At 35.3% G+C, this 24,518-nt stretch overlaps 1 protein-coding gene across 4 annotated transcripts in view; it reads left to right on the top strand.

The window, feature by feature from the left end:
- Positions 1-24,518, top strand: part of XRCC4 (X-ray repair cross complementing 4) — a 184,955-nt gene that overhangs the window by 126,718 nt on the left and 33,719 nt on the right. The gene's annotated exons all lie outside the window — the stretch shown is intronic.

Below are 24,518 nucleotides of genomic sequence, written 5' to 3'. Positions count from 1 at the left end.
ATGTAAAATTCTTTTCTTTTATTGCTTTGGATAACTTTAAGAAAATAGATTGAAGCCTATTAAAATGATGTTCTGTAGGTTACCATATATCCCTGCAGGCAAAGAAGGATGTATTTATAGCAAGTGTCAAAACTGAGATGAACAGCTTCAGCTAAGTTGTGTCATAGAGAGTCGTGGCATTATGAGTGTCTTTTTTCACAGCAAGGGTGGTCAAACACAGGAACATGTTGCCCAGAGAAGTGGAGTCTCCATCTGTGTAAATACTCAAAACCCAACTGAGCATGGTCCTGGACAACCAGGTCTTGTTAAGGAGAGAAATTTGGCTAGGTAATCTCCAGAGGTCCCTTCTAATTTCACCCTCCTATGAATCTGTCTTTGTAATTTCAGTGGAGATTAATTCACAATACTCTTTTTAATAGACCAGAGTAGATTGCTTTTGAAAACAAGATCTCTGAAGTGACAAAATAATTCACTTTTAAACATTTATTTAATTTATAGCACTTAATAAAATTCTTTTTCTTCTTATGTCACTCTGGACTTCTGGAAATAATTTCACATGAGCTGGGAACAGCTTAGTTATGCATAGAATTACATCAGGGCTGCATATGATTTGTGGTATTTTCTTTAAAAAGTGATCTTTTTTTTAAAGATTAGCTTTGAAAATACATACTTTCCCTTTTTATCTGTAATATCCAATGGATAATAAAATATTTAAACAGAAATGGACACAAGCAGACTACAAAGACTTTTCTCATGATTAGCAAAGATTTGTGTTTAAATCAGAAAGAATATTATCTTATTTTGACATAGACAGTTGTGGCTTAATGCCAGCTAGGAATTTTTAAACTTACAATCCTTTTTTATTAGTTAAAATAAAAAGATATGGGTTTTTAGATGATCTAGAAAAATTTCAAACTCTGCTCTTTTGTTCTTTTAAACTCTCATATATTACCATGAACCGTGCCCTTTCCTCACTGTTTGTAGTCAGTTTGATTTTTGAGAGTCTGACTCTGTTTGACTGAAATACAATTTCTTTCTTTTTTTGGAAGGAAAACCTACAGAGCTAATAAACTGAAAAGGAGAATGTAGAGGCCTTGAGCTGAGTGCTCCTCAGTGTATGAATATCTGAGTCCTGTGTGTAGGGGAGGACTAGGAGAATATTGATATTTTTGTTTTAATTCCTTTAAGTAAGATAAATTTTAGAAAAAAAAAACAGAGCAACATGATGTTTTTCCTACTGTGCAAAGAATTTCTCATTTACGTTTACAGAATCAAGTCAGAGCTGAAGTCTTTTTGGCTATAGCATATTTAGTCATATTTTAAGGATTACTGTATGGAACGTCCATATTATCAGTCTCTATCCTGGTTTTCTTTTTTACATTAAGTATGTTTGAATTGCATTGTAAAGAACAGCTTTGCACTACAAGTCACAGCATTGCTTGGTGTGCAACATGCCTTACAGTACTGTGAAGCTGTATCTGACAGTGGAAGATCTGTGTTCTCTGTGATCCCATAGTGACTCCAAAAATCAACGTGATATAGCTCAATACTGGAATATGAGTTTTAATCCCTAGTTAAAAATACAGTGGCATTGCTGATTCTTTGATTAGATCTCCCCATGTTCTCTTTTGGAACACTACAAAAGCCAAACTGTAATAGTTTCCATTTTGCTGCCTATTTTGCCCAGTGTCCCTGCTTAGTTCTTGGGTTTTGAACTTCACCTGAAGTCTTTTGCCAGCCACTTGTCAGTTTTTCAGTCAATATGATTTGCTAATAATTTTCACTTCTCTTCAGTCTGTCAAAATCAGGGAGATGCAGAATTAGTGTCATGCTGCAGTTCACAAATATAGAAGTTTCTTTTTATGAAGTCTTTTCAGTACTTTGAACCAATGGAAGGCTAGAACCTACACAATGCAAAAGGCTTTTATCTTCAGCTCATGGTACATGTTACAGCTCATGGTCCTGCCCAAAATACTTTAGCAAAAATTTACTAATCCGGGCTAACCACCCCAGCCTGACTGAGTGACAGGGAGGAAGTTAAACTTTAAATTCCTTCACCTTTGGAAGTACTCCATCACAAATATGAGAGATGTACAACCCTTGAAAGCATGTCATGCTTTTCTGTTTGACAAGAGGATCAAATGACAGATTGTGTTGACATTTGCAAATGCATGAATGAATCCTCATTTCTGAGCTCTCCTGCACAGACCTGCAGAAAGATTTGATTCTTTATTCATAATGTTCAAATATTTTAAGGTGCTATCACATAAAATTGTATCCCACGGTTCTTGCTTTAACAAACTAAAGCTCACTTAGAATTATTTTCCATTTGTAACTTTAGTTAACATCAGCAGTGTTTGTTGCACATTTGCTTGGTAAAGAAAGAGCAATTTCAAATATCAGTGTAAGGCTGTCTTTATATTATTGCATCAAAAGTTAATTTACACAGTATCCTACTCTTTACTGAAGAAGATTGTTTCTTTTCCTTTTGGGTTTCAGATTGTTTTTTGAAAAAACTATGTTTTTCACACAGTCATTGTAATCACATTGTATGATCTAGGTTGGTCTGCTTTACCAGGAGAGTTGGACTAGATGATCCCTAAAAATCCCTTCCAACTCCTATAAGTCTATGATATCTTAACTTTTATATATTTCTCATTTTCAAATACTGTAATAAAGTACCATTTATGTTCAAAATTAAAAGCATCTAAAGTAAATACCAAGTCATGAAAAATGAAAGTATTCCACTTCCACAAAAAATGAAGGGATTCCACTTCCACAAACATTTTCAATTTATGGATGTTGCAGTTAGTTATGTAGCAATTCTCTATTCCTTTGGAATGAAAATATATTCTTGGATATGACCAAGAACACTGAGAAGAATGCAAATAAGAATCTATTTAACATAGAAATTAGAGCAAAAGGAGTACTGTCTTTCTCAAGCTTTGTATGTGGGTCTGGTGGCAGGAAAAGGAGTTCAATTGTATTTATGGGTATAGACTTCTAGTATTACTATGACAATTTATCCAAGGACTAAATCCACATTTTTAATGCAACTTGGAAATGCACTTGGGATAATATTAATATTGGTGAAAGTCATATAGGCACGAGATCAGCAAAGATCTGGACTAGGATTTGTGGAACAAGGTCTGCTAAATCAAATATTTAACTGTTTGCTGAGATGAAGATGTTCTTTAGGATAAGGCAGAGATTCAGAATAACTAGTTGGTCAGTGAACTGCCAAGATTATCCACGTCTTTAGTGGGACATTTTTCAAATCTGAGACAGCTGACGAATGGAAACGTTTCTTTAAGCTGAGAGATGTTCCTTACAGTTGATAACAGTCAAACTAAGTCTTGCAATTACACATTTTTAAAATGTGACAAAGGATGGTTCTTACAGTCCAAGATGTGATGAGGTCAGGAAGTAAAATTATTCTGATTCTAGTAAACCATGATGGTATTGGTGAAGATTTAACTGTAACTTAATATCTGGTAATTTCCTAAGGTGCAAAGCACAGATAATATGTAAACCAAGTTAAGATGCAAATTCTACTTTTCACAATTTACATTTCATATTTGGAGGAGAAAAAAAATTAATAAGAGAAATCCTAATCCACAGTTAGAAATTATGCTTATTTTTGCATTATCCAAATCTCTCAGGGGGAATTGCATATGAGTAACACTATTAGCTATGTAGAATATGCATTTAATATAGAGGCTTAAGTGTATGGCTTGTCAGCCTGAACCCTATAAAGAATTAGATGTTTCTATAATAATTTCACTTTAAAAGTATTTGAACCTGTTTGAGAGAAGATAGTACCTACTGAAGATCACTATTTCTTTTCCTACATTTTTTTATTAAATTAAGCATAGTCATTTAATACAGAATACTTTGTGTAACTCATACAATCTGTAGTCACAGAGTACAGTGGAACCAACCAGTGCTGAAGTCTCTATAAGTACAATAGAAGTTAAAAACTTCCTTTTTTTGTAAAACTTACATCTATTAGTTCAAAGGTTTTTATGGTCTTCATAGGTATCTATCATTTATTTGAAAAGAACACTTTTAGTGTTATATTCCAATACTGTGATAAGTTGGACTTGCCTTTCTTTTGATAACTTCCACTCTTTTAAAAACACTCAAGAGCCTGTGGTGTGCCAAGAATCCCCTGGGGATCATCCTTGCATTTGTTTAGTTTATTGCTTGTGGTTCACATTTTTAGAGTCTTAATGCAGATTTTATTTAAAGTGTGGTTTGCCACCACCAATGATTCAGGTAGCAAAACACAGATTTGTCCTGGAATTTGGCATTCTCAGAGTGTTACACATAGATATCAGTGTTACTGTCTCACACAACAACTAATTCTTTCTCGTAAAGGTTTAACCAAGTGGAATTTGGACTCCACTGAAAATGATAGTGTAACCTTCCATGGTCAAGAAGAGACATAAAGTTTAAAACACAGTTGCCCTCTTTTAAAAAAATAGATATATTATATATTTTAGAGTTCATGGGTTTTTTTTAATTCATTAACTATATTTATTTAATACAATTGATGAGAATTTGCAGAGCCTTGCATGGTATATCAGTGAGTGTATGTAGCGTTTGTGCTCAGGAGGGATAGACTCATTCCTGCAATGATGTATTCATGGAATGCTCTGTTTAGAAAGTTTTTGTAATTAACTCATTCAGGCTGAAAGGTAAACAAGTTGAGAAATCTCTTAGAAGTGGACAATCAGGTTCATTTGAGACTCTGATGTGAGAATCAAACCAAATATTTTTTAAATACCAGAATTAAGTCATTTTTCTGTTTCATTCATGCTCTGCATTTTCTTCCACTTTGGATGGCTTCTTTCTTTCCCTTTTTGCTATGTTATTGGCAGCAACAATCAGTCACTGATCATATCACAAACAGGCTGTTCTGAGTCACCTGTGCAAACATTAAAAATAGAACTGTGTCTCTGTGTGGCATGATGGGAGATTTGATAAGTGATACTCATCTTCTGAACAGTCATCTGTGAGTGTTGAAGATTGCATCAGGTTGGATTAGAAAGAAGGGCTGTGTTTAATACTTGTGTGATGTGACTCGTGTCTGTACAAAAACGGTGTAATCAGAAGAAAAAAGGATAGAAGCCTTTGATTACAATGCATACCAAAATTAGCAAAGAAAGATTTGAAAACCATTTAGAGTAATTCTATATTCAATTAGAATGAATAAGAGAGAAATAAATACGACACAGTACAGTTGCTTTTCTCTAGTGACACCCTGGCTTTCTGTGTAGGGAATTTCTTTGTTTTAACTGACTGGTAGATAATTACATTTCCACCATCCGTGTGAGAAGGGATGATTTATTTACACAGGAAGTGCAAGGAATTGGTATCCACAATCAATATTTCACCTGACTCCTAAGGGAAAGATGGGAAAATAGGAAGGCTGAAAGCCCAGGACAGGGAAAAATGAACATTATCTGCTGACCTCCGAGGCTGCAATTTCCCCTGAGCAAAGTCACTTAACTCTAGTTTGTAGCACATCTCACCATTTTTTTTTTTCAGTAGCAATAGCCTAATAATTGACTGCTGATGAAGTTGTTACTCAGTAAGACTGACAGGACTGTACTCTGTGTTTTCTCAGGGCATATACTTTAAAGCAGGATTTTATGACTGTAACAAATCTGGTGAGAAATATGTCTAAAATGATTAATCTATACTGTATTGCAGTGAACTAGTAGCTATGAGATTATAAAATAGCTTCAAAAATGGAAGCAATATCTTCTTCCATTACCTTTCTGATAACATTTTGGTATTTTTTTACCTTACCTTTCTTAAAAAATTTTTATATTGGAGTGATGTTTTAACTGAATTTTATGTTTTAAGCTTCTCTTAGGTAGATTATAGTGTGGATTAATTTTGTTAAATACTGTGACCTCAGCTGTAGTATTTTAATGTGGGAGGCAAAAGAATTGCTCCTCGGGAGTAAATTACAGTAAGAACGAGGAAAGATTGTGTGTGGTTAAGCTAACCAGCAGTGCTGGAATATTTATTAGCTTTTGATGTTGACCAAGCTACGATATTTTCAGTCTTTAGGGAGTGGGATGGGAATTAAGACAAGGAGATTGCATTAAAAACAACAAAGAAGGCAATATTTTAGATTACCTCTTTGTGATTAGTGTATGGCAGCAAATATGCATTCTCTTTCTGAGCTCTTCTGTAAAGGACTCTTGATGATGGTGTCAATTAAACCTCCATTTCCTAAAACAACTCTTCAGGCAGAATTATTTTCACATTGCTATTAATAGGAAGAAGTGGGTAATGTAGATGCCTAAGATTTTGATCATACTTGTTGGCAGGAGATTACGACTAGACTGATGGAAAGTTTAAATAACTACGCTCGCTGGATCCATCCTGATGTCAAAGATAGATAGCATGAAAGAGAATGAGATGAATGCTTGGCTATATTATTAAGATAAAGCTGCTTCAAATATCTGTTTTTATTGTTTATTACCCTGATCATTAAATATGTACTGGATTAAATTTGAATATTCCAAATAGCACAGCTGACTGTGAAGACCAGTAATCCCTCAATTCATTGTGAACACCAGTAATCCCATTATGGATCTCAGGAAATATTTTGGACACAATCTCATATACAAAAATACATTAAAACTCAGGATTTGGGAAATGAATTTACAAACACTTGCAACTTCTGATGCTCAGTTGAGGAGATTGCTCAGCTTCTGCTCAGTTCAGTGAGGTTTTAAGAAGTCAGATTCACTGCATGAAGCTATTAATAGGGGGACCTGCTAGACTTCCTGTATGTAATGTATTATACAGAGCACAGTCAGTGACATTTGATCTCACTTTCTCTCAATTTTCTTTCACGTCTTTAATGGGAGTTTCATTAAATTTATTGTTTCGTGGCTGCCAAGGATGCAGTTGAAACTGAATAAGGTACAAATATCAGGACATTTTCTGCTCCAGAATGTTTGAAATCTAGTACAAAACACATGGAGTAAAAAAAAAAAAGAGGGGAAAAGGACTCCAAATAAACAGACGTGTGCTGCGTTTTGTTTTAATCCTGTACATTCTGTCTCACAAAGCAGATTGATCTTTCAAAATTACTTGTAGAAGAGGCAAGACTAGAGGGGAGTACACAAAAGGATGAGAGATGACACTATGCATATTACTGAGCAGACAGATAAGAGGTGAGAGGCATTGACTTGTGCATTTTTTCCTATTTGTTACATATATACATTTCCCCAAAGCAGTACATTAGGCACTTAAGTCCATGACAATGGATTTTCAATAAAATTTAGAGCATCCCCAAATCCAGTGTGCATGGGTAAATATTCATAAAATTATACACTGTGACTACTACATATAGTATCAGCAAATGCATTTTCATGGTTGATTGAGAGAGTTCATCTGTTCAATATCCTTTATGATGAGTTCTGCCACTTGCAGAAGGGAATATAACACATTCTTATGTAGCAGTATAAACTTGCAGCATAAAAGAAAGAGTTGGACAAATTTCACATTATGGGTCTCTTAATTTAATTAGTCTTTCAATTTCCTTGAATGTAAATAAAAACTAAAACTAGAAGCTGAAGGATTTACAGACTTAGCTTAGTGCTGTCCTTATTTATGAAGAATACTGCTGGAACATTTCCTTGATTACTTAATAACACTTCAAAAAATCACTTACTGTCAGTGATTTTCAGCTGTCATACCATTCATAACAGTTTCCATCTGTCAAACCATTCATAACAATTTTCATGTAACTATTACATCATTGTACATATGAATAGAGATTTAAAAATTAATTATATGCTTATATTTTCTTCAGATTAACTGTCTACCAGCTATTATAATTGGACTTGGCATAAAACTGGCAGAAAAGCTCAATACTCAAAAACGATCTGCAAAAGAGTCAATGTTGTAATGTACGTTAGATAACAGAAGCAAGATAAAATAAAAGGCTCTTTTCAAAGTTATCTCAATGATTCAAAAGATGTCACGTATTGACTTCAGATATGACAATGCTCTAGCCATTGACGTCAGTGTTTAGTCCTGTATGTCTAGAATGCACACAGTGTAATGACTAAAATTGAGGAAAATTGCCCAATGTGCATAGAAACACTGCTATTTGATGAGAGTATGTTTCATTCTAGAAACAGATGAGATCTATTAAAAGCTGATAACTAGTCAGAAGTCTAGAAATAAATATTTTGTATGCCACTTCTACCACTTACGTATCGATCAGAATTTGACAACAAAGTAAGAGATCTGTTGAACTTTAAAATTGTGCCTCTGGCCTAGCATTTCTCTGAAAAACATAAAGAAGGTATTTAACTTGATAAAAATAGTTTGAGATAATGTTGTTGAAAAGGATGGAAATTATAGAAAAAAAGTTGAAAGAAATTTAGTTTAAGTTTCAGACCATCCGTGTCAGTTAGAGTGCTTCACTGAATATAGTGAAGAAATTTACCACATAGTATTTGAAATTTAAAAGCTGTGTAGATGAGGTGCTTAGGAACATGATTTAGTGTTGAGCTTAGCAGTATTACGTTAGTAGTTGGATCTTAAAGGTCTTTTCCAACCATAATCATTCTGTGATCAAGTTCTGAATTATTATTTAGACGCAGGAGGAAAACTACTATCAACATTTAATTCACATTGCAATATGCCCCACTCCCACTCCCTAGATTCCTGAAAAGCACTTTAAAACATTTTCAAAGGATTATTGTTTTGCTCAGAGGAACATAATACATTCTTTATCAGTTCAATGTTTCAGTGCAAGTCACTAAATTTTGAAGTTCCACAAATGTAAAATTGGAGTAAAGTGATGTTAGATCACATCATTTAGTTTCTAGTGGTGTTATGACCCATCCAGACTATTATTACTTGTGTCTCTCTGGACTTGCTTCCTAGGTAACTATTAAAATATTTTAAAAAAAATAAATCTACTTTTATTAATGTATTTTGAAAAATTACAGATTTTTGTAAAGAAACTCCTCAAGCCTGTAGGCACATTTGCACCACTAAATAATAAGACATTTTTACAAGTAGTATACCTACTGGATTGTTTTTCTACTGGATTGTTTTTCTACTGAGGTACTATATCACTGTTAAGTTGTACTGAAACATCGGGTTATAATGTTAATATTCCCCTGTCTGTAGCTACAGCATTGACTGAAGATGCTCAATGAGGAAAACAATCAGACTATACTCAATTATATTGACAAAATTCAAAGTGATACAGTGTGAACAGCTGTTTCAGTGAAAGTGAAAACAGATTTGAGAATACAAACAGAAGATCTCCAAATAAAAATAAAATATCATCAGGATATGATGAGTTCCCTGTTGACTTTTAAAAGAACTCAAAATACTTTGTGAGCTTCAGCCTCACAGTTTTAAAAAGAGCCAAAAACTTTTTATCAACATTACATAGAGCTATCCCAGAGCTACAAGAAGCAAAACTGCCAAACCAGTGCAAATCCCTCAACCAGTGATAATGGTGAGGGAGAGAAGCAAGGGAAAGAATAAGAGCAGAGGGGAGCAAAACAGTCTTTCTACAGTATACATCAAGTTTATGCAACTTACTATCTGGATATATTTTATACTTCTCAAAGCTGGGAGCAGCAGTGATTGGCTGGGCTGATGGGCCACTGGAGACCACTGTCTGTTTACTCCTTCATAAGCAGGTGATTGCTGACAAGTCTAAACACAGATAATACTTATGGATCTGACTGTCTGTGGATTCAGATGTACTGCCAGTAGCCAAACAGGCAGCATGACCGCAGCTGTCATGATATGACTGCTGTCGCACCAGTTTGATTTCATCCAGTTAGCACCTTTGATTGATAACTGGGAGCACACTAGTGGAGAGGTAATGGATATGGTTGTTTTGCAATTGCAGGGTGAGGAAATTAAAAACAGTTTTATATGTATCAGGAGACTTAAATTGTGTCACAGTATCATAAAATAATTTCATTTGGAAGTAATAGGTTGAGAACTGAAATGTGAGGCACTGAAATAAATGGAAACAGGACTATCAGAGCTAGAGGGTAATAACAGTTGTTGTGACGTGAGATTTATTGTTAGATATAGTGTTGCTCAGCTGTGTCATATTGACTCTTGTGTGTAAGACCTCTCGTTCTTCTATTTGTCTTCCAACTTCCTCCTGTCCAGTATGACACTTGAGAGGTGTGTAATGATGGTTTTCTGCGTGCCTGATATGCATCTACACCTTTTCTGCTCAAAATAATACCAAATCAAGCATGACATCTTAAGACAGAAGTCTGAATGCTTCTTATACTGTTTATTCAGTGTGACTTGGTGTAGGATGTTGCCAGAGACCACAATCTTAATTTCACAGTGCCTCTAATGATTTGCAAGGTTGAGATGTTTCTGATGCTGTTATAAACTTTTCTTAGGCTAGATTAAAAAAACCCAAAAAGTCAATGTTTCGTGTTACCCTAAGAAAGCGTTAGCTAGACACTCCTATTTTTCATGGTTTCTTGCACACCATTCCCAATTCTGCACTGTGCCCTGACATGTTCTCTTTTTGTTAAGCTAGAAAGATACAACGTTTTAATTAGTTCTAACCTTACGGTTGCTCAGGTCCCTTTGCAAAACCAGGTCATGTGTAGGTAGGTCACACTGAATGTGATGTTATGTTACTGGCCTGTATATCTTCTGATCTTAGCATTTGACTGGATAGAATTTTTACAGCTAGCAAGATAAAGATAACTGCAAAATTATTTGCCTTTTTGAAGCACTGAAAGTGCTTTTCAAAGGCCTTGAAGATTTACCTGCCTTTCAAATCAGTGACAAATCTCCTTTAAGAACAAAGTTGAGCCTCGCTGAGTGCTTGAGAAGAACTTTCCAAACATTGTTTAAGCTTCATGATATATAAACTAAGAAATATATTTCTATTCAGTAGAGACATACGTAAGTGAAAGCAACTGCTAGGTTGAGGGACATTTGTATTCATAAAGTTCAGTATCAATTTCTGTAGATGGTCAACAGGCTTGAATGTTACTGACCAGGTAAGTTTGCATATTTTCTGAATCTAAGCTGAGTCCTCATATTTTTGTTTCACATCTTCACTTTTTTGCTAGGCTTTCCTGTCTTGAGTAGTATTTAAACATAGTATTTAGTTTTGAAGCATTCATCTGCTATTTATTTAAATGTCTAACATTAAAAAGTCGAGTCTCAGTTAGGATTTCCAAAATATTAGCTTTAAAATTTCTGTCACATCTAAAATTACTGTCCTTAGCAGGGCACAGACATTCCAAATGTAATTGCGTTCTCTGCTTTTAAAGATATTCCTTAGCCGAGTCATGTTGACAAATGCTTTTCATCTTGAAAACTTTCCAGTTGTTAGACTTAGTCAATTTGACGTGGAATTCAGAAAATGAACCAAAGTGGTGCCTAACACTGTCTGTATAAAGGAGCACCTGTGTGCCGTTACCTGACATCTCCAAATATTATTCTTCCATTGTATGTTCTCCTATAACACAGTCTCTATTGTCTGCTAGAGTAAAATGTGACTGCCTTAATATGTGAAAAAACAAGGATGAAAAAAGAATTCAGATTCTTTAGCAGTTTCACCTAAACACTTAGATGTACAAGTTGGAAACAGAAATAAAAGATCCACGGCTACAAATATTTACTTGAGGCAGCTCATAACCTTGTCAGTAGCATCTTGAAATAGCTTTTGGAATCCAGTCTACTCCATTTATGGTATTTAATTCAGACCTCTAATTACCTCACCTCAGTTTTAAGTCTGGCCCAGGATAAGCTAGATCCGGTCTGACAGAATCCGGTCTGACAGACATTATCAGCCTAAATTTCTTATAAGACTAATTGAGAAAAGTACCTTGAAAGAACTGTGAAGAATAGTCTTACAAAGGGGCACAATGTGATGTGGTGCCAAGGTTAATCATAGAATCATAGAATGGTAGGGGTTGGAAGGGACTTTTACAGATCGTCTAGTCCAACCCACCTGCAGAGGCAGGTTCACCTAGATCAGGTCACACAGGAACATGTCCAGGCAGGTTTTGAAGACTTACAGAAAAGGAACCTCCATAACCTCCCTGGGCAGCCTGTGCCAGGGCTCCCTCACCATCACAGTAAAATGGTAAAATTTATTTCATTGACTTCACCTAAGTTTCTGAGCTTCTCAGAATATTTTGCTGATAGTCCTGGAGCTTGCCTGCTATCTCTAGGTTATCAGAGTTCAGTGCAAGGGCAGTGGAAGACACACATGTGTAGCTAATGGTAAATTCCAAAGGAAATTTTAGGCTATTAAGGAAGCTGCATAATCATTTCAGATGCTTAGGAAGTTGGGCATTCCTAGAAACTTTCTAGACCAAATGATTGGGGCTCTTAGTAGTCCAAACTCATCCAGACATATAAAAAATGTTATAAATTTTAAAAGTTTATAAATATATTTTGTAAAACAAATTATAGATTATTGATTCAAATTTATTGAAACATATTAATATTGTGAAATCACATTAGAACTAAAAAATCATTAATTAAATTTTCAAGATGAATTACAAGCTTGGATGACAAGTTCTATGGTATTGTAAGCCTGATACTCTTCAGACTTTGTAGTATAGAACACATTAAATAAGGTCAGGAGAATGACAGGACATAATCAGGGTCTTCCGTCTTTAATAAGTTCTTGCAGACATTATTAGCATATCAGTTCTTCAATAGTGTTGTCATGGGTATATTGACAGAGAAGAATTTGCAAGTCTTAGAGAAGAAGATGAGTTGGTTTTTTTGTTTTTCTGTTTTTGGTTTTTTTTCAAAGGTCATTTTACACTATGCAAAATTAATATTTAGATAGCTAGGGAAGGGATCTGTGCCGCAGGATAGGATTTTACTGGCCTGTAATTGATGAATTAAACTTTTATTATAAATACATGAGTGTCTCCCTAGACTTCTGTGTTTTCCTCTCAGAAACAAAAAAATTTAATTTATACTGTTTCATTCTCCTTCCTTGTTTTATATTGTTTCATTTTCTTATTCTTCTTCATCTTTCAGCAAAATCAATTCTACTTCCACTAACCACACTGTCAAATAAACCATGATAAAATATATATTAACTTGAAAAGGAACTAAAAGAGTAATCCACATTAAAGTAGACAATAGTGATTCCATATTCAATCTGTATATGAAGCTTACATGAGAACTCATAGATAATACCAACTCGGAAGCTACTGTTTCTATAATAACACTACTTGGTTTCAGAAGAATTTTGCTCTTGATTTTAATGTACAAAGATTAAATGAAATGGTACAGGGCTTCAGCACTAGGTAAGTACTCAAGAAAAAATGCAATACATTGAGAATGTGTACCTGTTTAATTGGATAAATAGGACAATTTCTTAGATAAATGTTGACTGGCAGATCATACAGCTTTCTAGTGTTTAATTATAAATGAACTGACATCACAAGGATGGTACAGACATGTCACAAGAGCTTAAGCAGCAGTCTTCAATTTTATTAAAAAGCACTTCTGAAGAAAACATCTCAGGAATAAACAGTTAATGGATATAGATAGGGAACAGAAAAATGATTGCTCTAATTAGAGACTGCATTAAAGAAACTGCTAGAGGAGGTGTAGATGGTTTCCTCTTCTTTTCCCAAATCTCAGGTTGTGTCTCATTGCTGACTGGCCTGTACCATTTCTCTGCACCTACCAGCTCCTGTTTTACCTTCTGCGTTCGAGATATGACTGTCAGTGTTCTACCACAGTAGACTTTGCCTATTGGGAAGTTTACAAAGTCACAGTTGTGACAAAAATTGAATAGTATCCATCCTGTGCAACTTTGTTTTTTTCTGATGCTGTGAAGACAGCAGAAAACCTAGTCCAGCCTTTTCCTCCCAGGAAAGTTCCTTCTTGCTCCTGTCTGTTTCAGGCAGGTGACTATCCTATATAAACAGTAGACTGTCTTACAGACTATTTTAGTATCCCTTTACTGCTGACAGGTTGTTGAGCTTTCTTCTGTTTTTTCAGCTGAGCTATGGCTTATCTGTCTCCCTGCTTACCAGATCAACTCATGATCATATAGTATAAAGAAACAGTAGCAACTGTAGTGGAATAATCTTATTCATCTGTGTCCTTTACTTAGGCCATTCAAATCCTTCGTCCATCCAACTGGAGAATCATTTTGTGTGTATGACAGATAGCTAGGATGTACAATACATGGTTGTCCTGTGCTACAGAAGCTGCTTTAGAGTGTACAGTTTTCATTGCCTCCCTTTACTATTGTACCTAGATTCCAAAGCTAGGTATAATTCACTCCTTTACTTTCCATGCAGTAGACACTTGAGGGAGTAGATATTTTCCTTGTTTATCACTGTACATATCTGATTAAGAGTAGAGTGCTGCTTCTTCAACTGTGGATGGATAATCAGTCTCTGGTAGGCTTAAGACCTCCCGGATCCATGGAACAACGAACCACACAGCACTGTGTTAATCATATCACAAGTCAGTGCCTGGTAGGATTCCTCATCTGATCTGATCAGTCAGAGATTTATCTTGCCACAGTAAATTTGTACATTACACCTATTGCAGTAGCTTCCTGTGATTACTGTAGGCTCAAGTCTAACTCAAAACAAATAAATATATTCTGTGTATAATCTGTGGGTTGTTGGTATTGGCCAGCAGTTGATCATTAGCCAACTCAGTAATGATTTTGTAACAAAAGGTTCAGTTTTAAAGAAGCTGCATTTTGCTTGTATTCAAAAATCAGAGGGAAATACTTCATGAACTGAAAAAGCAGCTATTTCCTTGGGGGTGGGAGGGGTGGTGTGGAAAGTCTGCTAGAGTTGCTCTGAATTCAGGATTAAATTTCTTTTTAAACTATAAACTCCATCATTGGAACATCTATGCATTTTCATTTTTGCTCATAACCTATTAATTAACAGTACACAATTTGAAAGAGACACTTTTTCTTGGTTTTCTATTTTAATGTTTCTTATCTTTTCTTCCTCATACCTCTAGCCTTTTGAGTACTCCCACTGCTTTTCCCTGAAGCTAATGAAGAATTTAAAATTCAAATTACTGACTGACAAGGATTGCTGTTCAAACAAGGCATCTAAATGTTCTCAAACACTTTGATGAGTTGTGCGTTTAGAGGCTGTTAGATCAATGAAATCTGTTATGCATTTTTATTTATAATCTCTTTCCTATCAATGGAATTGTCTTTACCATAATGTCCAAAGCACGATCTAACAATAGCTATAGTGTTTCAAGTATTTTCTATACTTACCTCTGAAATATAAAGAACCGAGTAATAAATATTGCATGCAGGACACATGGTCCCTAGACTTGCTAATCACACGGAAGGTTAGCTGTTTGCCCTTTACATTTCTCTCTTTATATTCAGAAAATGCCAATATTTTCTCTTTGAATGCACCCAAGATGTTTTAGACTAATTTTATTGTACCATGTATTCTAGTGCACTATACTGCTCTTCATGATATTAAATGATGTAAAAATATTATACAGATGATCTGATGTCTTTGTAACCTCAGCTAGAAAGCGACTGATGGTTTCTTACACACTAATTTGCTGTTCTAGTAATAAAAAATTATATGCAGCTCATTCTCTGAAAAAAAATGTACTTAACAGAATACTAAAGTGTAAGAGAATGAGCCTCTAGGAAGGGCATCACTTGAATTAGGGAAAAAAATCTGTCTACGTAACACAGGATCCATATAGTGTGATTAAATGGATGAGTATAGATATTACCAAGTTTGAAATATTTTTTTCTTTGATATATGGACCCAGCCTTCTCACTCAGTGTCATCAAAGAGAGTGAGCATGAAAGTATTAATTGAGGAGGACTGAATCCTCTGCTATTTCAGAATGTAGCTCTTATGTTGGGCAATGACATAATTACACGGAGCTGTATTAAACTACTAGAGATTGACTTGTGGATTGAAAATTAAATTTCTTATTATATATTAGTGGGAATTATTTTCATAGGTGATTTTGCTGTGTGAGGAAAGATGTGACCAAAATAATAAGATAGCAGTTCTTAGTTAACTTGCAAGACTTTGGTAAAGAAAGATCTTTTTTGGATCTGAGCAGAATTTCATATTTATTTCTGTTACATACCATGAAGTTCTTTGTCTGGGAAACAGCAAAGTGGTTTGTTCTCCAATGTGAAAGAATAATAATGGAAAATATAATTACCAATCTTTCTTTCTGTAGTCACACAAACCATTAGGACTTTCATCAAAAGATAACTTCATGAAGGGGCTGTCTGAAAAAGCTTAAAATCAACCCAAAAGTCAGTGGCAATAACCTAATTTCATCCTGATTTAGCCTATGACATCCATTCAAGTAAATGGAAACAAAGTAAGATAGGAAGACACTACATCCTGTGTCTCCCTGAAAGACTACATGAGTCTGGGAACGGTGTGAGATGAGAACAGTAGGTCTTGTGTATAGTCATGTAGCAGAAGTCCATCATGTCTCTGAAGACTGTTCTTCTGAGAAACTCCACCTACTCGGGAAGCCATTGTTACTTTGGAACGGAATGCATCTACTTTCTAAGGGAAAATTTTTTATGGCAGAATATTAAAGCAGAGGCTGCACTCTTGTGAATGAGAACAGTTTCAGTGACATCAAGAACAACATACTGGAATGTAGATACTTCAAGCTGATGTATGGTGAAGAAATAAGCACCCATGTGATGTCCTACTGACACCAGCAGTTTGAACTGCATTGGACATAAATATTTGTGTTGCTGCTTTAGGTTAGTGAAAACATAATAATACAACAAGCTCAATAATGCTGATGATAGGCAGACAATACTCATAATGCAGCTGTGGAGAAGTACTAAATTCACAAATATGGATTAACTTTTAATTTGTACTAGCTGATAATCCACTATAATTCCCATTAAAAGACCATTGTGAGCTATCTGTTGTTTTCAGAGGAGTTAGATGAGGATCTTAATAAATTAAAAATGTACCTTGTTCATCTATGGAGAAAAAAGCTTTCATATTCCTTCACTCAGATCCCTGTACCTTCCTAGGGAGAATCATCACCTATTGAATTCACTGTGCTGAAAATTACTTAACAGGAGGAGAAGCAATTTATCACTTATCTGCTTCAGACTTGCCAGAGGTCATCTCTCATTTTGGACTGTTGAGGTGTCAGAAGGGTAGTGAATGAAAACAGGCAAGTGAAATTATTTGACATAAAAACTCCTTGACAGAAGCTGCATTCCTAGGAATGAGAAGCATAAGTACTGTTTAGGCATCTAACTCTCTTAATTATCAGTGGAAGGAAGATGCCTAATCATCCATGACTGGCAAGTTTAAAAACCTCTTCCTTCACCTTCTTAAGAAAGTGTCTGAATAGGAAGTTTGAATTTCAGCAGAGTGAATATAATGAGGTCAGGGCAGCTGCACAGCACTTGCCATTCTTCAGAAAAAAGCTACTCTGTGCTCTAAGTGTGGAACATTTCCCGTCCTCAGACATGCATTTTATCCCCTTTCTCTCTCTGGTTGTTTCAACTGACAGATTAGTCATCCTGGCATTAACAGTTCTTGTATTCTGCGCCTTGGTATAAGCTTGATTACGCAAATAATTGCAAAATAAGCTATTTGTTTAATAAGTGAATTTAAAGAATGCGGGTATTGCACAAGACCCCGAATGACACTGTTACTCAACAACTTATCACTTTTTCTACTCCATCTTTCCCCATCTCCAGAGGAGACAAAACTGGACCCTGGGGAGACTGTCTTATAGCAGACAGAGTCTACACCTAAGGAATTGTTCTTTCATTGCTCTTTGAGGGTGCTTCAAAAACAGAATGGCCCTTACTATTTCAACACCTTTGAAAAACGCTATTTTATCAAGCAGATGTGCTATAAGATCTATAAGCTTGCTAACAGTGTTAATTTCTGGGAGGTAGTTCAGCCTCATCAGCTTTGAAAAACAATGTTTCTGCATCTCAGAAACCCAAGCATTTCACTTGTTTGGGGCCAAATGAACTGAAGTAATATGATTCAAAATTTGTTTTATTTCAGTGCCTGGGTAACGTCAATAAAGTTATCTGTTTTGTGTATACATTGATAGTATATTTGGCATTTAACTATCTGATCTCTCTTTTTTTAATATTTCTGCAGCTTAACCCACACTGCTGCAGCACCAGCTAGGAGTGGGCAGTGTTACAGGGCAGGAATTGTAGTGGTGCTCAGTCCATACACGGCACAGATGGAGAAATAATGCAAAAAGTATTTAAAATTATTTTGGAAAACATGAAGAATTCTTTGAGAACTGCAGGCTTCTGAAGCACAAGAAAATGTACCATATGTGAAGCTGGCAGACTGGTTTTGAGGTAATATACTCCTTGGAGGAACTAGTCCTGACAGTTTATCAAAGCCACAAAGCAATACAAACTGAGAAAAGTCAATAGATGGACAGAGCTGCCTTTGTCAGGACAAGTTTGGGATACAGTGACCTTGTGTTGTTCCTGACCCATCTGTGCTAGTTAAGTACTTTTAGTGTGCCTGATTACTCCTCTTTCATCTCACTGCTTCTCTCTTCATATAGGGTAAAAGGTAGGGGATGAGGAGGGCATAAAATAACAGGATTTGACCTGGAATTGATGCTGTTGTGCTGCAAGCTTTTCCACAAATTAGCTTGTTTTCTATGTGTTTTTTTCAATGACATGTCAGAATTCTGGTCAGGTCCAGTAAAACATGAGCTTCAGAGGTCCCCGAAGACTGGATTTTTTAATGGTATGTGGATTTCTGTGGATGAAGGCAGACATTTATTGGGAAACTTGTATGTGCCTTGGCTCACAAACTCCCAGGGAAACAATTTGCTGTGTTCATTCAGCATCTAAGAAAAGGAATAAACCTATAGCATCTGCAGTACAGTAAATATCCTGAATTAAAAAAATTATATAAAGTACCATTGTAGGTTTTCTTCACTCATTAGACCTCACCTGGGACAGAAATAAAGTCTTACATACTCTGAGAAATGTTCATGTGGTTATTTTCAACTGGTACACATGCGTTCATTAATGTTATCCATTATTAGAAATAGGCTCTGTTTTCAATGTCGAGAAAGACTTAAAAAGGCAGAATAGAGAAAATTTAGAGGAAAAAAACAGCACACATTATATATTATTTAAAGATCATCTGGAACATCTTTGCTTTATCCAGCATGAGTTAGACATTTTCTTCCAAAATAATTTACTGTTTAATAATTTTTTTATTCCATAAAATCCTAAAAAAGTTAATTGTTACTGTTTTGCCTGCAGGCAAATTATAAAACTTCAAGCTGTAAATACAAACAGTACTTGATACTTTTCTATTTTCATGGTTTTGTTAGAGCACACTTTGGCAAGCTGATCATACGAGATGGATGCAGGGAGCAAAAACAAAAAGGAGGAGGTGCATTTACATCTTCATGCAGGATTTAAAGACAAAAATCTTATATACCAAGATCTGCAGCACCATAAGAAGCCATTTTTTTAGTCAGGTACTAGCTGCAAGAAGGCCACTGGAAATGTTCATGCCAAACTGCTTTGCTTTGAGGGTAGGAAATGCAAATACTCAAAACCTGTAATCTAGTCTTCCATGTGGAAAGATGTTTTGGTTTAGCTTTTTTGACCTATTGGCTTGAATATTGAAGTTAATTATAATCAGAATGCAATAAATGCAGTAAATATACTATAACTAGAAATTTCAACTTTGGAGGAAGGATCAGCCAAGTAACAACAGCCGCAAAACTTCAGTGAGCTCTGTAATCCTGTTCCTGTTTACAAACCATATAAACTGACATCGGGAGCTGTCTGCTTCTCCTTTTCTTCTCTAAAGTGCAGTAGTGAGCCATAAAACCTATCCAATGAAAGCCCTTAAGGTCTAGTGGGCAATAACTGAAACAAAAGGTACACTTTTCTTTCAGCGCAACCAACACAACATTTCTTTGATTAGACAGCTGAAAGTCTAAGTAAATAAAGGAAGAAGATCATCACTTGTTCTTACTTTGGGAGCAATTAATAGTCCTTTGATAAAAAACTATTTCCTTTTTTCCGGCTTTTGCATTGCCCTTCCTCTCCTTTTGCTGGTTAAGCACTCTCAATAGAGCTTCATCTAAGGTTGTGGGCAGTAGAAATCCCTACGGTCTGTTATCTTTTCCAGGTGATTAGTTTTCAGAGGTTTTTGTCTGTTTGGGAGACAAAGACTATCTTTCTAAAAAGAAAAATATAGACTGTTTTGCACGTTACTTTTAAATTTTTTCTGTAGCTGACACAGTTAGACTAATACATCATATATATCCTGGATGGAAAAATTCATAACTTCATTTTGTTCTTTTACACACTTATTTTTATCTACTTCAAGTCTGAGTGTTATAAAGTTCCTACATATATTACTGTATTAAACAAAAAGCAGATGGAGGAGAGGGATGAGAAAGCTACAACGAAACATGTTTCTTAAAGCCATGGTCTGTGCCATACATCAAAGAATTTTGTTGCTACAAGTGCCATAAAATTAAATATACTACTGTTGCACTTACGATTGAGAATACTTCTTTAGCAAGAAAACAAATGCTTAGCAATCATGCATAATTAAATTTGTAAATTCTACTCCACAGCTGTGCATTTGTTTATGGTCTTATCTTACTGCTACGTTTAGATGCCCATTCCAGGTCGTTTCTTCACCTGAAACTGTGTGGATTTTTTTTTTTTTTAGTGTTTTAAATAGCTCTAGAACTGACAGGTTTAAATTTTTATCCCCTGCAATAATTTAGCTGCCTACAGTTTAGACTGGCTTGTTTGATTTAGTGCTAACATAAAAGCTTTCCTCTTGTGGTAATGGTGTAAAGCTTGAAGCTTTTAATTTATTTCGTAGTTTTCCTGACTGTATTTTTAGATAGATACCTCTCAATCTGTAATTTGTTAGTGGATATATTTATAATATATATAAAGTCTTTGTTTTGCATGTGGTCACAAGAGGAAAATTCTGCAGAAGCCATATAGTAACTCATTTTCAGATTTGTGCATATGTTTTATCAATGTTGGAAGTAGTGGCTCAAAACAGCTTTTTGATTGGTAAGAAGGAACTACAAGTAAGCGAAGTTTTGCAGAAACAAATTAAAGTAGCATGTTTTTTCCTGCCAAAACTCAGAAATTATTCACAGCAAACAATCCCTTGGGCTGCACAGGGTATTTTGTGATACCGGTCTATGTCTCTAGTCTTGTTCTTGTGAATATGTGAATTTCTGATCATTTTTAAAATCCTTTGAGCTGTGTTCCACAGGTAAAATGTATTGTCCCCAGCATTCTGCAGTTTTCACCTTAACTGGAAACATTAAGTCACAGAACCAGTCTTATTTTTAAAATTAAAGAAAATCTACACTGGAATTTCAAAGCTTTATACCCAAAACTTGATGTGATCTGTTGAAATCACTGTAAGGATCCAGCTGATGATTCTTGATGAATTGTAGAATTCTCATAGTGTGAGGTTACAGGACTGGGTTATCCAGACTCAGACTGAAACATAATCCATGTCTCATTCAAAGGCTATGATACGGTTTGCAGGTACTTCCTTCCCACTGCTCTTTCATGTGGATGGCCAAGTAGTCATTTTAAAAGGTCTGTGTTATGGGAGAGCATCTACATGGTTCGTGCTTCTTTGTTCTTTTATCTTTTTTTAATTTCTATGGCCTTGTGTATTTATGGCAAAGAGTTCTACGAATTTATTACTGTCAGATAACTAGTGTTACAGCAATGCTAAGACTGGATCACCCACTTTGAGGGTAAGATAGAAGGTGTCTCTCAGTTCCCCCTGTGCCAGCATGACAGCCCTTTGAGTCATGGTCTGACTCATCTTTCACCCCCCCAGAAACCCCAGACCTACAAGACAGGAGACACAGATTTCCTCTTTATTTTTCTTTTTTTTTTTTCCTTAATTTCTTTTCAGGCATAAAATTACCGGTCTTATAAAAGTAATTATTATAAATAGATTGTTTTCTGCCCTTAATCTGTATAGAAAGTCTCTTTTGCTACTGCCCTCACCTCACGTCACTGCTTAAAAACAACTCTGAATCTCTCTGTTTGGAGAGGTTAGACACAGTGACTCCCAGTCTGTCTACTTCTCTGAGAGAACACAAGCCTTTGCTGATAGCCTTGATTAACTTCTAAAAGCTTTTCCAAGAAGCTTGCTGGGTTTTTTCTTTCTTTTCCCTTTTTTTATTATTTATTTTATGAGTGCACTGGTTCTGCTGTTTCCTGGATTAAGTCTTAACCAGCAGCTTTTAACCAAAGCTCCATTTCCCAAATACTGTATTTCATCAACTTATTGCAGTGACACTGATTTTGTCTACTGTTTTAAATATTTCTTCTGTGAAACAAGGCTCAATTCTTGTCTCTATTCCAGACAGGTAACATCTGATACTTTTAGGGAATGAAATGGTTCTCTTCATTAAGTAGAAGGAACATTTTTTTAACCGCTACCACAAAACCTGAAAGGTCTGAATGCTTTAAGGAAATGCTGTAGCTGAGGGCATATATTTGAATACCTGGTGATATTAGGTTACTGCTAGATATTATAAATAGCATTTATTTCTCTGGGCCAAGCTTGGATTGGATTTCAGTTTTGGTGAAGAAAATGACTGCATTATCTTTTCCTTTTTTTTTTTTTTAAGGCAGTATTTGCTAAATACTTCACCTGCAAATCAACTGTGTAGAAGGGCCAGTAGAATAGTATATTGTAAGTTACATCTAAGTCCTTAAGCTCCTGATGGAGCAGAGAGATGGCATACTTTCCTTTCTGCTCTGAATGCCATTGTTAACCCAATTTTCAGCATCTCAACAGCTGGAACACTGGACTCTATCCATCCATGTCTCCCACTTACGTCTGTTTCTTTTTCACATTGCAGCTTTAGCTTACAGAGACCATTGTTGAAAAATCAGCTAACTGCACATTTTTGAAACTCATGAGTTTAAGGAGGAAATGTAAGGATTTTTATGATTAAATGATTATGTATGTTAACAAAGAACTGTAGGTGCTATTAATTAGCATTTATGAATTTAGACAAACTTTTTTTGTGCTGTTATGACATGGGTTTGATACTGTTCAGAAAATATACATATTAGAAAGATGAGGGCTATTTTTGTGTTCATTTGTTTCAAAATTTTGTGATACAAGTATAGTAGCCTGAGAAACAACATATCTTAGCAGACACACACTGACAGACCATATGTTTACCTTGAGGTATTTTTGCTTTACGGTGATATCGATAAAGTCTCTGCAAACTCTCCCTAGAGGTTTGTAGTACTTTTCTCTTACTTCCTAGCTGAAAGTCATTCCATGGAGTCACGTTCTATATCCAAATTAAGAACATGCTTTCCTAGTCCTTAAAGGGTAATATATACTGACAATTTTGATTGTTTTATTTTTTATCAAAGTAAGAAAACTGAGAAGTGAGAGTAAGTGATGTATTTGTGGCTAAAACGTGTACCCATTTAATTCATGTTATCTGAACGTCTACAGTGAGGTCAAGAGAACAAGACACAAAATCTGAAAAACAGTGGGTTTTTTTTAAGACCTATGTTTTTTAAGCCATATTTCACATACTTCTCAATATATGCAGTGCTCTATTTTAGACTTTGGAGAGGGAATGAGATAAGAAAAGCCAAATGAAAATGGATAAAATGTACATATCAGGAAATCAGTAGGACTTAGTGAAACCAATCTAATATTAAAAAAAAAAAAAGCAGTAACACTTTTACTAATCTGGTGGATTTGTTATAGGATAGGCTTTCTACACATTCACTGTATAATTAATTATAAGACTCTGCATAATATTTAAATTACTGCTTGCACCTATAATGAAATATGCACTCACAAATATAATCAACATAGTTAACCTCTAAATATTTACAGGTACCCACCACATTGGTCTGGAGTTGGGACAACCAGTTGTTTTGAGGAACACCAGAAAGAACCTTTGACTTGTACCCAGCTGAGGATAATTTTGTATTACAGTTGGAAACCTGATTATTTTTGTGCAAATGAAGTTCTTGGATAGTACTTTTTATTATATGTTTCAGTAGGCCAAAAAAATCTTCATATCAAATGTTTCCTATTCTGCTCATGCCAGGAAGTGACTCTTCATAGCTCTAGCTCTTCAACTTGTCAGGTGTAGCATTACGTACAGCTATATTAGGGAATGTATTTTCATCAGTATTAGGAACCACATCAGCTGCTATAGTTCTGATTTTGTCATCAATGATACCCATTTTTTCTCATAGATTTATTACTTTAAACTTCTTCAAAGGGAGATTATATCTCACTGTTGTAAAAAAAAAAATTTTTGCGGGTGTATAAGAGTTTAAAATAGCTTTGTACCTTCCTAGCAATGCCTTTACAGGTAAAGTATGAAGGAGTAGTATAACCATGACAATTGATGCTACTACTTTTCATTTGTACATTGGATGGAAATTAGAATGGGGTGCCTTAAACAGT

The sequence above is a fragment of the Colius striatus genome, chromosome Z (genome assembly GCF_028858725.1).
Source record: "Colius striatus isolate bColStr4 chromosome Z, bColStr4.1.hap1, whole genome shotgun sequence".
Classification (NCBI taxonomy): domain Eukaryota; kingdom Metazoa; phylum Chordata; class Aves; order Coliiformes; family Coliidae; genus Colius; species Colius striatus.
This window is presented reverse-complemented; position numbering and strand designations above follow the sequence as displayed.